Source organism: Pelmatolapia mariae, linkage group LG12 (genome assembly GCF_036321145.2).
Source record: "Pelmatolapia mariae isolate MD_Pm_ZW linkage group LG12, Pm_UMD_F_2, whole genome shotgun sequence".
Classification (NCBI taxonomy): domain Eukaryota; kingdom Metazoa; phylum Chordata; class Actinopteri; order Cichliformes; family Cichlidae; genus Pelmatolapia; species Pelmatolapia mariae.
In genome coordinates, this window is record NC_086237.1 from 31,176,039 (window position 1) to 31,192,825 (window position 16,787).

Consider the following 16,787-nt stretch of genomic DNA (forward strand, 5'->3'; position numbering starts at 1 on the left):
AAAAATTGTTACCTAAGTCCAGTTATGTCTGTATGTGCGGACTGTGCTCAGAGTCCCCTAATAGGCTCTTGTTACTGGTTATGTGACATTAAAGCAGATTGGGTTTATCTTATTACTGAGTTCCCCCTGAAACAAATGAAAATTTATACTCAAGTAAGACTATTAGTTTTATTTTTGTTTTTACATGTACTTTGACCCGGATTTGGAAGAATCAGTGAGGTCTTATATTTAAGGGTACAGGTATGCACAGCAATAACTCTCAGAGGGTTGTGTTTTTCTGTCATCTCTCTGCTTTTGTAGAGCGTTTTGATGCTGTCTCGCCGCATTTCAGTGCCAATTCCTGTAACAAACGTAAAATCAGTTTAAGTAACCCATATGTCAAAGACTTCACTCTCTAGATGAGACCATGAACGTGTATTTATTCACATTAAACTACTTTCCAGTGCAATTGGTATGCTTGTGGAGTAATAATTATGATGACTTGTCTGCATGATCACAGCAAATTGGAGGGTATTCAAACAAAACAGAGCATGCCATTCTCCCAAGGATGGCAAAAAAATACTTCTTAAAGTACACCTGCATATTGTCTGAAGTATAGAATTTGTGTAAACGTTTACGTTCCACCACCTGAAACCAAAACCAGAGATGGTTTCTATCTTCATTTTTACCCCCACCCCCACCCCCTGTATACTCCACCCTCCTCAGTGCTGTAGAAAAATGCTGAACAGGTTGGAGTGGCTTTCTCCCAAAAATTCCCAATTGGATCCAGTTCAGTCGTTAAATTCATTGTGGTCACATGGTATCGGTACTGAACATCCAACACAGACTATGAGGAAAACCTGGATGAGGATTGTTTACGTTATGTGCATAAACAGTTTAAAAAAAAAAAGCCTCTTGATAAAAATATTCATTACTACACTGTTTTTACACCTTGTGAGTTCTGCTTTTGGCTGTCACTTCACTCTCCACTCCCACACTCTGTGCTGACTTTGACCCTGATGAGAAAAATATCTCCTATTCTGGACCATTCATGCTGCGAAGGAGGAGGAAGAGGAGGGAGAGCTGGAAAACACAGTAATCCTTCTCAGTATGACTGACTTAATGCTGAGATCATAACTGCAGAAACAGCCGTAACTGATAATCAATCTTAAAATCAATATTTTTAGAAAACTCCCATCCGACTCTCGTGTTTCTCTTTCCACGTTCCCCTCATTAACGTCACCCTGAACGCTCACTTCCTCGGCTGTGATAGTGTGTTGCCAGGAGACAAAAAAATCAGTTTTCATGACTGCTCCAATATGAAGGAGTGGACGACGCCATCTGACCTACTCACAATCCTGTGTGGTGATTAGTCTGTGTGTGTGCGTGTGTGTGTGTGGGTGAGTGGGTAGGTGGATGGATATTCACTGAGCATTTTTTCATCAAAGATTAAAAGAAAAAAAATCCCAGTTTGACCAGCACTCGGCTGCATGATGTCACCCTGATGGAGTGACACACAGATGATGTATCACTGATTTGAGCTCAAAAATGTGCTTTTGGATATCTAAAGTGTTTCTACAATAACATCAGTTAGTAAATCGGTCTCACCATGACCCACACTAGTAGCTGTTCATTGTTCTGTTCATTAGACTGATTTTGATGTTTTGATGATTGCTTGTCCTGTTTTGTTTCTGTTCCTGGAAGTTTGCTGTTAATCAGTGAAGACATGCTGTCATGATGAGCCCCTTAGTAACTGTGGCTCAGGAGCAGCAGGGGAGAATAGGAGGGTGGTACATGCCACTGCTGCTGTATTCTGCACTGTAAAATCTAATTAGTTCCCAGAACTCAAAAAAATTATGGAAACTCGTTGCCTCAAAAAAATTGAGTAAAGCTTAGCTAAAAATGACTAAGTTAGGACAACTTATTTATTTTGAGTACTCTGTACAAGCTCATTTGTTCCCAGAACTCAAAAAAAATTGGATCAAGTTTACTTAAGATGACCAAGTTAGGGCAACTTACTCATTTTGAGTACACTGTACAGCCGTGTTAGTTCCCAGAACTCAAAAAAATTATGGAAACTCGTTGCCTCAAAAAAACTAAGTAAAGCTTACTTAAGATGACTGTTAGGACAACTTATACATTGCAAGTCTGCAGTATTAAGAATAACTTGATATTTCTGACTTTCTGACAATACTAATTGTTTACCTACTGACAAACATTTCAAGTTCAACTAAATGAAAAAACAATTTGTGGTAACCTGAATATGATTAAAAATAATTAACAACAATTTTTGTAATGATGTTAAAATGAGCCCAACTTTTATTTTCAAACACAACAAAGTACAACAGCCAACATACTGGACACTATTCTGCTGAACAACAAACAATTATATTGCCATCACTGTTATAATCTTACAATGAAACAAAGTCTCAGATGTAATTATTCTGAAAATAAGTTTAGGCCTACCACAAGCTTGTTTTGTACTTACATTACTTATATAATCAAAATAAAATATTTGTTGTTCTGTCACAAGTGCAGTCTCTAATTTAAACAACACATTTGTTTTGCATTCCAACACAGGAGCTGGAATGTTGTAATATTTTAAGGATGGCTTGTTTCCAGTCCAGGCATTACTGCCTGAATGACTGTCATGGATCGAGGTGATCCAAATGTAGGTGCAGAAGAAAGTCTTTAACTTCCCTTAAGTACAGTGGCAGTGGATGTGGGTTGGAGATGCAATGAGCTTGAACCTGCAGGCGACCATCTTCACTGACCACACCATCTGTGACGGAGGACTCCTCTCTCCTGTTGTCCTGCAAGCAAAAAATCATATTTTTGGAACATGAACTTAATTGCTTTCTTAAAACATTTTTTTCTGCATTTGGTATAAAACATACTCCAATTTAGACAATCTCAGGCTCCCTCCCCACCGGAGAGGTGACATTCAATGTCCCAATTGTCAGTCTGGATAGCCGTGACCACCACCCAACATACAGTAATGTCATGAAAGCATCATTTTAAAAAGGGCTATGCAAACATGGGCAATAACTTTCATTCTAATGATGTGCAAAATGATTTGGGCACAAAACAAATTTTGCTGTTCGAAAACTTGCAGACTTCACTATATACAGTGTAGACCCTCTAAACTAAGTTTGAAGAAATGCAGACCAAACTGTTGTTGTTTGTTTACTTACACAGCATGTCTTGTAGAATTAACTGGAGTCACAGCAACAGCATAGTGCAGTCATATCTCAAGTCTAATAACAGAAGACAGGAAAAGATCAGTAAAGAAACAACTTCCCCAAACCAAAGCACAAACAAAACAATAAGTAAAACAGGCTGATCTAAAGTATGATTAAAGTTCAGCCTGATTAATATAAATGTCACTGACAGTTGCTAATATATTGGAAAACCAAAACACTTACCACTGAGTTGATGTCTTTCTGTCCAACAACAGGAGTGCTGGTCCCGAGCCTCAAAGACAGTAAGAAGCAAGCAGAGGGAGAAAAAAACAGAACATATTTCAGAAACTGATTTGATCCTTAATGGCTGTGCAATCACTGTAACATAGAGTTTGCTTATTTTGTTAAATAAAGGCTAGATTTGGCATTAATAGATGCCACAGATGTTCTAAAGCTGCCACAAAGCATGAACAACAAATGGACGTCTCCGAGCATTTTTGCAATTATGTGATGTCTTGATAAATCGAGCAGATATTTGAACTTTACACAGCTACATTCTCGCCTGAAAATATCTTAAAAGTTTATTTTGTGACCCAGAAAAAGTAATAAGTTTTTTAGCGGCGCTCCTCCGCCATTGCCGCGCTTACAAGTATGCACAGGCTCCGACAACCGTGGCCGACAAATGCGATCCTCCTTTTCCCCAGACTACCCTTTCTGGATCACAAAATAACCTTTTAAGATATTTTCAGGCGAGAATGTAGCTGTGTAATGCTCAAATATCTACTTAATTTATCAAAATATCACATATTTGCAGAAGTACTTCCACGTTTTCGGAGAGCTCTGTTATCCACCCCCCACACCTATCCCACCCCTAACGGCTGCACCTCCCAAAGAAATTTGTCTGGGCTCTTATCTCACTTTTTTATTTCAAACGATCAACAGAAAATTTCACCGACATAGTTTTATGTAAGGTTTTTAAGGCTGTGGTGTTAATTTTTAAGTAACATGAGCCCAGCGGCAGCAGCAATGCTAGGCTAACACTAACTAGCTAGCAAGATTTTAAACCTGGTGCTAAACTAAGAGAAGCCACAAAATCAGTTTGAATAAGAGTAAACATTTACTCAACAAGTCAGTGTATCAGGTAAAGACCCACAGTAATGACAACAATAGTCTCTTGAGCTGACGCTTCTCCAGGTTTGCTCAACATATTCCATAACAAATGCTGGCACCGTGAACATGCGGACTGATCCGCGAGGGAGGAGGACGGTAGTCACGTGGCATTTTCAAAACACATCTTTCATCCTTCCGCCCAGAGAAGCAAAACTTCCAGCGTACTTAGTTTTTCTAAGTTAGGACAACTCAAATTAATCGAGTTTATCAGCGTTTTTGCATAAAAAGTTCTGGTAAGTTATTTAAATTGAGTTCTAATAACAAATTGATAAAAATTGAGTTCAGCCTATTTAATATTTTTAATTAAACACAATATTACATTTTACAGTGTGTATGGTCTGTGATTTGGTGTTGGGTGGTTGCTAGGCAACACGATGATAATGATGATGATCTATCATACATAACGAAAGTTTTATGGATATAAAATGCATGTTTTTATCGTAAAATTAAACTCGTTTCATGCTTTTATAACATGTTGTAAGTGCATATATGCTACAAAAAAGTAATTTTAGCCCATTTGTATCTGGTTGCTCAGGGCAGCATGATGAAGTCATGATACCTGACGTAAATAAGAATCTTCAAGGGCCAAAAATGTTCCTGTTTGCCAAGTTTGATTACTCAACTCCTGATTGTGCAGGATGAGTTTGCACACAGAGATTTTATGTGTTGTAGCCTGTTAAGGTGTAATCTGCTGCACAGCTGGAATTGCAGCTGCTAGAGCACAGATTAGAAAATCAATCAGTCCGTTTGTCGGCTGTTTATCACCAGGAATGTTCAATCAATACATTTTATTTCACTGTAATGGCAGCACCAAGTAGTGCAATAAACATCCATCCATTCTGTTCCGCTTATCCTTGTCAGGGTTGCGGGGGGCTGGAGCCTATCCCAGCTGTTTTAGGGTGAGAGGCAGGGTACACCCTGGACAGGCCGCCAGTCTGCTGCAGGGCTAGCACATAGAGACAGACAACCATTTGCATTCACATTCACGCATATGGGCAATTTAGGGTCACCAATTAACCTATCCTCACTAACTGCATGTCTTTGGAATGTGGGAGGAAGCCGGAGTACCCGGAGAGAACCCACGCAAACATGGGGAGGACATGCAAACTCCACACAGAAAGACTCCAGCCTGACTCAAGACTTTCTTGCTGTTAGGCAACAGTGTTAACCACCATGCTGCCCCTACAATTCACAGAATATCCTTAAGCCTTGCTCTACTGCCTTATCTGTTGCATATATATATATATATATATATATATATATATATATATATATATATATATATATATATATATATATATATATATATATATATATATATGTGTGTGTGTGTGTGTGTGTGTGTGTGTGTGTATATATATACACACAATGACTAATATATATATATATATATATATATATATATATATATATATATATATATATATATATATACATATACATATATATATATATATATATATATATATACAGTCAGGTCCATAAATATTGGGACATCGACACAATTCTAACATTTTTGGCTCTATACACAACCACAATGGATTCCAAATGAAACGAACAAGATGTGCTTTAACTGCAGACTGCCAGCTTTTATTTGAGGGTATTTACATCCAAATCAGGTGAACAGTATAGGAATTATGACAGTTTGTATATGTGCCTCCCACTTCTTAAGGGACCAAAAGTAATGGGACAATTGGCTTCTCAGCTGTTCCATGGCCAGGTGTGTGTTATTCCATCATTACCCCAATTACAATGAACAAATAAAAGGTCCAGAGTTCATTTCAAGTGTGCTGTTTGCTTTTTGAACCTGTTGCTGTCAACCGCCAGGATGAGATCCAAAGAGCTGTCACTACCAGTGAAGCAAGCCATCATTAGGCTGAAAAAACAAAACAAACCCATCAGAGAGATTGCAAAAACATTAGGCGTGGCCAAAACAACTGTTTGGAACATTCCCAAAAAGAAGCAACGCACTGGTGAGCTCAGCAACACTAAAAGACTAGGAAGACCACGGGACACAACTGTGGTGGATGACCAAAGAATCCTTTCCCTGGTGAAGAAAACACCCTTCACAACAGTTGGCCAGATCAAGAACACTCTCTAGGAGGCAGGTGTATGTGCGTCAGAGTCAACAATCAAGAGAAGACTCCACCAGTGTGAATACAGAGGGTTCACCACAAGATGTAAACCTTTGGTGAGCCCCAAAAACAGGCAGGCCAGATTAGAGTTTGCCAAACGACATCTGAAAAAGCCGTCGCAGTTCTGGAACAACATCCTATGGACAGATGAGACCAACATCAACTTGTACCAGAGTGATGGGAAGAGAAGAGTATGGAGAAGGAAAGGAACTGCTCATGATCCTAAGCATACCACCTCATCAGTGAAGCATTGTGGTGGAAGTGTCATGGCGTGGGCATGTATGGCTGCCAGTGGAACTTGTTCTCTTGTATTTGTTGATGATGTGACTGCTGACAAAAGCAGCACAATGAATTCTGAAGTGTTTCGGGCAATATTATCTGCTCATATTCAGACAAATGCTTCAAAACTCATTGGACGGCGCTTCACAGTGCAGGTGGACAACAACCCAAAGCATACTGCAAAAGCAACCAAAGAGTTTTTGAAGGGAAAGAAGGGGACTGTTTTGCAATGGCCAAGTCAATCACCTGACCTGAATCCGTTTGAGCATGTATTTCACTTGCTGAAGACAAAACTGAAGGGAAAATGCCCCAAGAACAAGCAGGAACTGAAGACTGTTGCAGTAGAGGCCTGGCAGAGCATCACCAGGGATGAAACCCGGCGTCTGGTGATGTCTATGTGTTCCAGACTTCAGGCTGTGATTGACTGTAAAGGATTTGCAACCAAGTATTAAAAAATGAATGTTTGATTTATGGTTCTTATTCTGTCCCATTACTTTTGGTCCCTCAAGAAGTGGGAGGCACATTTGCAAACTGTTGTAATTCCTACACCGTTCACCTGATTTCGATGTAAATACCCTCAAATAAAAGCTGACACTCTGCAGTTAAAGCATGTCTTGTTCGTTTCATTTGGAATCCATTGTGGTGGTGTATAGAGCCAAAAATGTTAGAATTGTGTCGATGTCCCAATATTTATGGACCTGACTGTGTATATATACACACACACACACACACACACACACACACACACACACACACACACACACACACACATATATGTATGTGTGTGTGTGTGTGTGTGTATATATATATATATATATATATCTGAATCACAGACCTTTACCACCCGTCCATCTGATAATGCCTCTGGTTTGAGTAAGCAGTACCCAGTTGACATCTTTTATGTGAGAGCACTCAAAGACTGAAGCAGAAAGCCTGGGTTAATGGAGAAAGTTGCTAACCACCGCTATTATCTCTGATTGGTGTTTAGGTTTTGTTGAGGCGGCTAAGACAGAGAAAGAGTGCATATGTTGAACTTTCTTCATAGTAAAGTCTAAGGGATCCCCCCCCCCAGGCAGGAGATGTGAGCAGTGAACAGATGTTAAGGTCAGATGTGTCTGCATGTGTGTCACTTCACTTCAGGTACAATCTCACTTCATTCTCTCACCTGCTCTCTCTGTCTCCAAACATACACCCTCTCGCTGCCACAGATGGGACCCTCGCTGCTCCCACTGAGGACCAGCTGCAGAGCAGGAGCAGGCAGCTCAGAGAGGGGGGTCGACTTAAACGTGGAAATTTAAGCCTCCTGCAGCTCTTCAACAGATAAGAAAAGGAGGGAGCAGCTGATGCATGAAGCCTTGAGCTTCTATTAATCATATGGGCACAACATTTTCCCCTAAAAGAAACCATTTGGCATGTAGGGAAATAGTCACTTGGTCAAAGGCTAGTGCAGCGATTCTCAAACTTTTTCTTACACACCAGCTTCAGAGGTAAAAGAAACAAACTTTGTGCCCCAAACTTTCCAGATTTTATCAGTCATTTGTCATAAAAATGGATCCAGGATGAATTCTAGAAAATTAGTCATTAAACAGAAAGCACCAGAGAGGTTTTCATTGTGTTGTTTTCCTACCATATTTTTCCCCTCATTCACCAGCCAGCAGGAGATCTGTGACCCACAGATCTCTCGACCTGAATGTCTGCAGGTGACAAGCAGACTTTCAGGTTTCTGGTGGCTGACTGAAAGTCTGCCTTTCAGACTTTGATGATTGATTTTCTGTCAGCTACCAAAGACCTGAAAACCGAGATCCTGAAAGCAAAACAGAGTTACAAAAACTTTCTTGAAAGCAAATTTGCTGCAAAAATATTTGGGTCTGCCTGGACATGTGTGAAAACCATAGCAGGGCTTCAAAATCCCCAGAGCAGCAGCCAGACTATTTTAGACGGTTTTAATTCAAACAGAGATTTTGCAAACTCCTTGAATATGCTGCATGCTTTAGTTCTTCTGATTTTAGCAAGGATATTTTGGAACTGAAACAGAAACTGAAAGACACCCAGCACTTTATCATTGAACTCAGCGATGACCAAAAGGCCTTTCATACAGTTAATGTGAACAAAAGCCAGGGTCCTGATAACATTAGTGGTCGCCTAATTAAATGTTGTGCTAAAGAACTCAGTCCTATATTTCAGGTTATTTTTAATGAATCCTTGCAAATACAGCCTGTGCCCTCTCTTTGAAAAGAAGCTGTCCTGGTTCCTGTCCCTAAATCTAGTTGTCCAAAAGTTCTAAACGACTTCAGACCTTTTGCCCTCATCTCAGTCGTGATGAAAGTCTTTGGAAAAATCCTCAGAAAATGATTATGGAAGAAATTGAACATGAGCTGGATCCAATGTAATTTGCATATAGGCCCAATAGAGGAGTGGAGGACATGCTTTTGACTCTACTTAATCTGATTTTTAAACATTTAGAGAGTAAAGGGACTTTTGCAAGACTTCTGTTCAGCGATTTCTCTTCTGCTTTTAATACAATACAGCCCCATATTTTAATCAAAAGACTTTTAGAACAGTTTGAAATCAGGAAAAACCTGGTGAACTGGATTTTAGATTTTTTAACTGGTAGGTCACAAAGAGTGAGAATAAATGGGGCTCTGTCTGACCCAGTGTGTCTTATCGCCCTGATTACTCATACTCTATACAAACATGTGTCTGAGCAGATATGAAAACAGGGCCATTGTTAAATATACAGATGTCTCTGTTATTGTCAGCTTACTGAAAGAGGGTGAAACTAGCCACGATCCAGTCATTGATGATCGGTTTAGTGGTGTGACGAGTCTTATCTCTTTTATTAAGTCTGTTTTATCTTTTTGTTTAGTGGCATGGTTCAGTCAGACCTCTGTCACAGAGCCTTGCTGTCCTCTAAACAGGTACAACGGATGGCTTTATCAATTCTTAATAATGATTCCTATCCTCTACGGGGCGAATTTCAGCTCCTTCCCTCAGGATGAAGGTTTCTAGTTCCAAGATGCAGGACAAAGCGTTTTAAAAACAGGTTTGTCCCTGCTGCTGTCACTGAACTCAATAAGAACTATTTTATTTGATTCATGTTCTCTAATTACCAAATATGTGTCTGTCAGGTTTAAATGTGTGTGTGTGTGTGTGTGTGTGTGTGTGTGTGTGTGTGTGTGTGTGTGTGTGTGTGTGTGTGTGTGTGTGTGTGTGTGTTATGAAGGGATGGCAAGTGCTATCATTTTTCTGTAAAGCAAACTTACCTACAGGTATAAATAAGGTAACCTTGACCTTGACAGAACTTAACTGCCACCGAAACCAACCCAGACCGCTAACGCTCACTAAAATATTTCGCATGCCAAGTATAGAAACGATTATACTGGTTTTACTTGTGTTAGGTGCCAAACTTTGTATTGCCTCAGACAAATTACAAACAGCTCAGAAAATAACTGTTCCCAGCCAATAAATAATCAAGCACGTAACACAGCTTAAACACGTTACGTAACAGTGCACATGCATCAGTTTAGAGCTGCTGAGGTTAATTTTAGACAGTGCCAATTTAAATGTTTTCTACAGTTTGTCTCATGTTAAACTAAGCTAGCTGTAGCTCATGGCCATAGACTGTATATAAAAGATGGCATAAGCAGCAGTTCGCTTGGTGAAAACGCCTTGTTGAGGTCAATAAGGAGGAAATAGTAACTCAAATAACCACTTGCCACCACCAAGGCATACAGAAGAGCATCTCGCAGGCCTGTGATTCATGCAGGCTCACCAAAACTGGACAACAGAAGATTGGGATATTGCCTGTTCTTGATTTTTGCTGTGAATTTCGAATGGTGCGGTCAGAAATTGTCGTTAAAACCAAGTGCAGGCTGGTGACCATGTTGTAATGGAGCTGGATATATTGTCTTGGCACACTTTGGGCTCCTAAGTAATAACTGATCATTATTTTTAGATTTATCACCACAGCCTACCTGAGTATTGTTGCTGACCATGTCATCTTCCTTCATGACGACAGTGCGCCCATCTTCTGATGGCTGTTGGCAGCACAAAGCTCAAATAGTCTCAAACTGCCTTCTTAAACGTGACAACGATTTCACTGAACTCAAATGACCGCCATGTTAATCAGATCTCAGCCCACTAGAGAACTGAGATCAGGAGATGCAGATTATGGATGCGCGATGCGATCAAGTCATATCTCTGAGCAATGTTTCCAGCTCCTGGCATGAAGAGATAAAGCAGTTCTGAAGTAAACTGATACTAGCTGTATCTAAAAAGTGGCCGGTGAGTGTGTACACCATTATGTTTGATAACTGAGAATAATCTAGATCCTGAAAAACAGATCAGGCAGCCTGGGTGTGTTTCTGCTCCGGGAAGTCATTTTCCCTCTGTAACAGTTATTACCTGCGCTGTTGTTGTTCAGGTGTTTGAGGAGTTTATGCCCTGCAGTGAGTTCTCATGCACATAATTTCATTTTTCTCATGCCACAAACACGCCTGTACTGCCAGTGATCCATTAGCCTGTGTGCATGTGTGTGTGTTTGTGTGTGCAGTCAGTTTTCCTCTCTGGGTTTTAGCTACAGCTCAGCCTCTGCTCATTTTTTGGACAGCTCAGTGAGTGCAAGCTGACCCAGATATCTTTGAGTCTTTGAGAGAAATCTTTTAAAGTATTCGGTCGACCTGGTTATGTTTGGGATTAACTTCTTTGGTAATGGGGATCAGGACTTTGGCAGTAAGAATATTTTGTAACCTTTCTCGAAACATCAAAAGTATCTTAATTATACTGTCATGAACCACATGCAGTTAATGGAGTTATTCACTAGAGAAAACATTGAAATGATTTAATTCCATTTAAAGCATGAGGTTGTTTTTGTGGTGGTGTAATTCCATTTTTTTCTGTACGTGAAAGAATTTTTTTTTATCTTGGAACAAATTTAAAAAGGTCACACCTCATTCATCTTTGTGGTTTTGCATCACATCATGTGATCATGATCATGCTGAGTTTGCTTGAGGATCTTAGTGACTCTTTGTGCTTTTCCAATGTGTCTGAGCACCTTGACACTTCCTCTCCGTGTTCACCTTGAAACTCCACTTTAGTGACATCAGTTAATCAGTTCCCCAAAAAGCAGCCTTTTGCAGCTCCCAGGGCTACAACTAATGAGGAGAACCCCCCCCCCCCCCCCCCCCCCCCCCCCCGAGACCCTCAGAATCATGTTTTATCATCTGCACTTGACTGTGTGGTTGAAACAAATCAAGTCTAATCTTAAAAAGAACGATTAGATTAGATTAGATTAGATATGAAAACTTTATTCATCAATATCACAGCATGCATAAACTAATATTCCAAGAAGACAATAGTGTATGCTTGTTATCCCACAAGTGTATAAAAGTTAAATGTAACCACCAAGGCATCTGACACTGATTCTGGACTCAGCATTTTGGCCACAACTATGCTAGTTCATTGAAGCCAGGAGGTACCTTATTTAAATGAAAGAGTGGGACACTCCCATAGCAAGGTGAACCCTTAAGCTGAATAAAAAAACAAACTAATAAAATACTGGAATTTCACTCACCAAAATGAAGCCCTGTCAGTATCCAGATGGATGACATATTAAAAAACTCATCCTCGTGGGGTCGTTATGAAGTTTTTGCCTCAACTATATTGAGGTCAAAACTGTCTCTTGCATCAGGCTGTAAACTTTTTTTAAAGGGTTTACACTTCATTGCTTTTAAAGGTCGTTACTTTGTACACTGCCTGCATCTGACAACAGAGCACATCTGCAGGTAGACGGGCTATCCCAGACTGACAGGACCGTATCCAGCTGAACCATAACTTCAGTTTATTTCTGTAAAGTTGGACAGTCTAACACGGGAGTCTTCTGACTAAATTTAGGAGCCAACCTCAAGTGGCCACTGGAGGAACTGCAACTTTTGACAGTTTGACGTTGACATTGCTGCCCCGGAAGTTGGATCCTACCTGTAACCTATAATTGGATATATTGTAATGCAGTCAGTCAGTTAATACGTAAAACAAGTAAATCAGCATTTTCTTCTCCTCGTTAACAAAAGCAACACAATCTGACTCTTCTCACACTTAGTCCTTTAAAAGGTGGTTCCACATAGCTTTAATGGGACAGTGTAATTTTTACCAGCTTTTCTCAAACACGTGGAAAAGGTCTGTCGATGACTCTTTACAAAGAAATGAAATCCTGTCAATATATATGAGGATCGGTGCAACATGTTTGGCTAATTGGTGTGTTTTTAACGTCTGTATACATCTATGGTACAAAAAAAAAAGACATTTTCTTTCTTGTTTGTGTTTTCATGGGATCTGTTGACAAAAAGAAAATTATAGAAGCATCAGAAGTTACTTAATTATAATGCACCGTTTCCAACATTCCTCAGCATGATTACTTACCAAATATGGTTATAGCCAAGTATCATTTGTCTTTGAATGAGCTGATGCTAAAACTAAAACTGGGCAACCGCAGCCAAATGTCCTTGAAACATTTTTATCACTGCCTGAGCATTTACATGCTGTCAGATTAGCATGCTAAATAGCCGGGGGCATGCTGGCCTTTGCATCTCCACGGAGACAAAACAAAGGAGGGAGGGGGTCCATTTTCATGTTGTGTTTTTGCACCCCTCTTCCTTTGTCTCACCCGCCCTCACCCCTCCTACTCCTCATCTCCCTCTTTGCCTCACTTTACTGGGCCACCATCCGGTCGGCAGGCAGTGTGCTAGAGGAAGCGTTCAGTGTTAATGGCTTGAAAGTGTCAGCGGGATGGCTGGGAGCTGGAGAGGAGTGAACAGTAAAGGTCACGGCTCTTCACAGCTCCATCGCAGGCCGTCTGGCTGCTTTAAGCTGGAAGCACATGAATTAAAGCCGGGTTATTACCACTACACAAGATCATGGCATGCTGTCAGATTTTTGAGCAAGAAGGGTGGAAAATAATTGGATACACACTCTCTCTTTCTCTAACAACTTAGGAAATCTGTTATACATTTTTACAATAATTTATGGTCAGTGCTTTGGTCCTTCCACCTTCAGTCTCCACTGAAAAACATAAAGATTTTGCTTTGGTTCACTTATCAGTGCATTTATAGATTAACTGGTCATAGGTGTGAATTCAAGTGTGAATAGTTACTTATCTCTCTGTGTGTGTTAGTCTTGTGAGAGGCTGGTGATCTGTCCAAGGTGTACCCCGCCTCCTGCCCCATGCTAGCTTGGATACATCAGTGCAGAAGTGCTTCTAACCTGTAGTTTAGTTAATGGCCACCAGAGGGTGATTTGCAAAAAGACTTCTGGTGCTGTAGGAGTTTATGGGAAAATAGCCTTCACTGCTTTTCCTCTGTGACCTCAGTAAACAGTTTCCTTATGAGTTTATGGACTCAGTCGCTTTTTTCAGGTCAAAGTAAATAAAAGTTCTTATTTTGCAAAAAGGGTGCATTTCCAGGCATGCCAGTGGGTTTGTGTGTCGATCTTGTATACTGTCTGCTAAAACCCTGTTTAAACATTCTCTGTTTAAAAGTTTAGAATAACTTCTCGGTCTGAAAAGTGACATCTGTCCAGAAGAGGCTTAAATCTTTCATTTTTTTCTGATAACCAACAGGGAGGCTTTTTGTTTCAAAAGAAGTCACAGAAGTCAGTGAGGAAACCAACCACTGCACCTCATGATCTGACCTCAGCAAATATTTTCCCGAGGATTTTATAGTTTCAAAACCTATTAAACATAATAAACCTTCTAAAGCTTTGTTTTTATAAGTGGTTTTTGACCGCTGCAGATCTGTTACTTCAAGGTATAAATAATGGTCCTACAGTATGTACTGTAGGAAGATGCTACAGCCTTCATTTGCACACATATGCTGGATAATCATGATGTTGTGAAAACAAGAAGCTTGAACGGTGATGGTAGAAATCTGTGTTTCTGCAGTCTGAAAAAGTTTTCATGATGAATTTAGATTTTTAAAGTTTTCATCAGCAAAACTGTGTCTCATCAACTGTTGTTCCTCCTTCAGCCACATCCAGAGTGATGACATGCGATTTCATGTTTTTGTGTAGCAGAGGAGATAACTGCTGTGAGCCTTTGAGAGTCACTTCCTTTAAAGACAGCTTTGTATGACTGAGAGGAGGAAGTTGAGCGCTGCCTGCTGAGCGAGTGGCTAATTTCTGGATCTCTGCCTAACAGGATCGTCCACCATACTGGCAAAGATGCAACCTTTTTAGACCCTGAAATAATATTCTGACAGCCAAAAAGTTTCTTCTTGTTGTTAGTTAAAAAGAATTAAACATAAACAGCAAAAATGCCAAATATTCTCAGATTTGTGTTTTTAAACTGAAGATTCAAAAGATGTTTCCCAGTTTTACCACTAAAACTGAAAAATTAGCAGAACATTCAATTTACAGACATCATCACTGCCTTTGGATTATCAAGGGTAAGCTTTTTAAAAGAAAAATACACAGATGTTGATTTAACACTATGAAGTCTAAGTTATCTTAGGCAATAACTCTATGCGTAACCCTTTGTTTCGGTCCAAAACAGTCTTTTTTTTAATGATGTGAATGCTTTTTTATTTTTTCTTTATTACCTGGTTGTCAAGACTTGTTAGTGAGAATATCTGAGCATACCGTCTCAAAATAAACGCTGGTATTTTTGACTCCAATCATATTTTCAATACAAGTTCTGTTTTTTTGCCTTTTAAATAAAGCCAATACTGTGGCTTCAGATGGACTCTGTTTAATTTGTGAATCTTCTTTGTAATATTCAGTTGAAGTGTTTATTAGGTTTTACTCATGAAGTTCAAGCGGCAGCAAGGCATAAGATGAGCACATGAAAGAAAAGATTATACAAGACCTTTGACTTTACTCAGCAATCGATAAAGCAAGAAGTTTAAATGAATACTTTGTGAAGTGACATCAGCAGAGTCTGCATGTGTGTGTGTGTGAGAGAGAGAGAGAGAGAGAGAGAGAGAGAGAGAGAGAGAGAGAGAAAGGGACAGCTGGCCATTGTGAAAGACTGACGGTGGGGGGTTTAGCCGGTGGGGGGGCTGGGGCTGGCTATTGTAAGAGCATTTCAAGACATCTGTTCCTTTCTTTTATTCTGATTGGGCCTCCCTCTGCCCTACACACACACACACACATTCTCTGTCTACAATGACCATAAACTTTTCATCTGCCAGTTGTGACGTTTCAATTTGCTTCCTCTCAGCTGAGAAAACTTACCAAGAAGCTGAAACCATTAACTTTTTGTCCCAGTTCAGTCCTCTGTCTCCCTCCTGTGGCGTGGAGCGAGGTGCTCACAAGCAATACGTGGCGTCACTGCGAGTCATTCCTTTTCAGGGGAAAAAAACAGCATTCTTCTTTAAAAGCCTAGCTTCTATTTTATTTAAAAGAGCATTTTAGCTCTGCTGCCCACGTCATGCACAAGTCGAACACACCCATCCCATCGTACGCTGACATACACACACCACAGTCACATCTGGAATCAATCGAGTCCAGCCTCTGCCATGAAATGTACCTCGTTTATCTCCACACACAAACACACACACACAGGAATACATTCACACTCCTACAGTGCCCAGTGATTTCTTTACATCCTTCTTATTTCAGTCCAGACTGGCAGTTTGTAGCAGCAGCACATAAGTATGTGCATGTTCCCACTGAAAATCACACCGTGGGTATACAGCATAACAAAATGATTTATTCACTGACCTAAAAAATAAACCTGAATTATTTAAAGTACGCAGCATGTGACAGTTTGGGGGGTTTGGGGGCCTTTCTTGATAAGAGATGAGAACTCTGATATCACTCGTGTGTGTGTGTGTGTGTGTGTGTGTGTGTGTGTGTGTGTACAGTAAATGTGAAGCCACTGCGAGAAGCTGGCTTGCTCTCCTTAGCATAAAGGCAGATAATGAATCTGGTCATGTCTGCATTATATATTTTTATGTGCTTTTACACGATGCACATGAACTTCAAACTGCACCAACCTTCAGAGTTACCAGGGAATCTGCACTGATTGATTATAAAATGTGATTTTTGTAGA

At 40.1% G+C, this 16,787-nt stretch overlaps 1 protein-coding gene and 1 long non-coding RNA gene across 2 annotated transcripts in view; one reads left to right on the forward strand and one right to left on the reverse strand.

Moving 5' to 3' along the window:
* The window catches only part of septin5a (septin 5a), a 28,864-nt gene that overhangs the window by 1,224 nt on the left and 10,853 nt on the right, over positions 1-16,787 (forward strand). The window lies entirely within an intron of this gene.
* Positions 2,153-4,485, reverse strand: LOC134639394 (uncharacterized). Its single transcript, XR_010095348.1, has 4 exons — positions 4,315-4,485; positions 3,405-3,453; positions 3,174-3,236; positions 2,153-2,792 (listed from the first exon to the last, which is right to left on the reverse strand). It is a non-coding gene; the product is annotated as an uncharacterized LOC134639394 (long non-coding RNA).